The following is a 1,742-nucleotide window of genomic DNA, read 5'->3' as shown; positions in this document are numbered from 1 at the left end:
GAAATGCAAGAGTTTGAATATTTCAGTATTGTTTTGTTGTGATTTACATTGTCACAGTTACATTCTGTTTATTTTCATATTTGATCTTTAATTTCTTTAATTTAAATGAAAGCGTTTGAATATTTCAGTAGTGTTTTGTTGTGTTTTACCTTGTCAGAGTTACATTCTCTTGATCTTTCTAATTTCATTTTGAATTTCTGTCGTGAAATGCAAGAGTTGGAATATTTCAATAGTGTTTTGTTGTGTTTTACCTTGTCACAGTTACATTCTGTTGATTTTCATAGTTCATTTTGAATTTCTTTCATTTAAATGCAAGAGTAGGAATATTTCAGTAGTGTTTTGCTGTGCTTTACCTTGTCACTGTTCCATTCTCTTAATTTTTCAAAGTTCATTTTGAATTTCTTTCATGAAATGCAAGAATTAGAATATTTCAGTAGTGTCTTGTCGTGGTTTACCCTGTCACAGATACATTCTCATGATTTTTCAAAGTTCATTTTGAATTTCTGTCGTGAAATGCATGAGTTAGAATATTTCAGTAGTGACTTGTTGTGCTTTACCTTGTCACAGTTACATTCTCTTGATTTTTCGAAGTTCATTTTGAAATTCTATCGTGAAAGGCAAGAGTTGGAATATTTCAGTAGTGTTTTGTTGTGCTTTACCTTGTCACAGTTACATTCTGTTGATTTTCATAGTTAATTTTGTACTTCTTTCCTTGAAATGCAGAAGTTGGAATATTTCAGTAGTGTTTTGTTTTGCTTTACCTTGTCACAGTTACATTCTGTTGATTTTCATAGTTCATTTTGAATTTCTTTCATTGAAATGCAAGACTTGGAATATTTCAGTAGTGTTTTGTTGCGCTTTACCTTGTCACAGTTACATTCTCTTAATTTTAAAAAGTTCATTTTGAATTTCTTTCGTTGCAATGCAAGAATTGGAGTATTTAAGTAGTGACTTGTTGTACTTTACTTTGTCACAGTTACATTCTCTTAATTTTTGGAAGTTCATTTTGAATTTCTTTCGTAAAATGCAAGAGTTGGAATATTTCAGTAGTGCTTTGTTGTGCTTTACCTTGTCACAGTTACATTCTGTTGATTTTCATAGTTCATTTTGAATTTCTTTCATTGAAATGCAAGAGTTGGAATATTTCAGTAGTGTTTTGTTGTGCTTTACCTTGTCACAGTTACATTCTCTTAATTTTTCAAAGTTCATTTTGAATTTCTTTCATGAAATGAAAGAATTGGAATATTTAAGTAGTGTCTTGTCGTGGTTTACCTTGTCACAGCTACATTCTAATGATTTTTCAAAGTTCATTTTGAATTTCTTTCGTTGATATGCAAGAGTTGGAATTTTTCATTAGTGTCTGGTTGTGCTTTACCTTGTCACAGTTACATTCTCTTGATTTTTCTAAGTTCATTTTGAATTTCTGTCGTGAAATGCGAGAGTTGTAATATTTCAGTAATGTTTTGTTGTGCTTTACCTTGTCACAGTTACATTCTGTTTATTTTCATAGTTCATTTTGTATTTCTTTCATTGAAATGCAAGAGTTGGAATATTTCAGTAGTGAATTGTTGTGCTTTACCTTGTCACAGTTACATTCTCTTTATTTTTATAAGTTCATTTTGAATTTCTGTCGGTAAATGCAAGAGTTGGAATATTTCAGTAGTGCCTTGTTGTGCTTTACCTTGTCACATTTACATTCTCTTGACTTTTTCGAAGTTTATTTTGAATTTCTGTCGTAAAAT

This window comes from Artemia sp. Qi Xiang Cuo, chromosome 8, assembly GCF_049724085.1.
Source record: "Artemia sp. Qi Xiang Cuo chromosome 8, ASM4972408v1, whole genome shotgun sequence".
Taxonomy (NCBI): Eukaryota; Metazoa; Arthropoda; class Branchiopoda; order Anostraca; family Artemiidae; genus Artemia; species Artemia sp. Qi Xiang Cuo.
Note: the sequence above shows the minus strand (reverse complement) of the source record.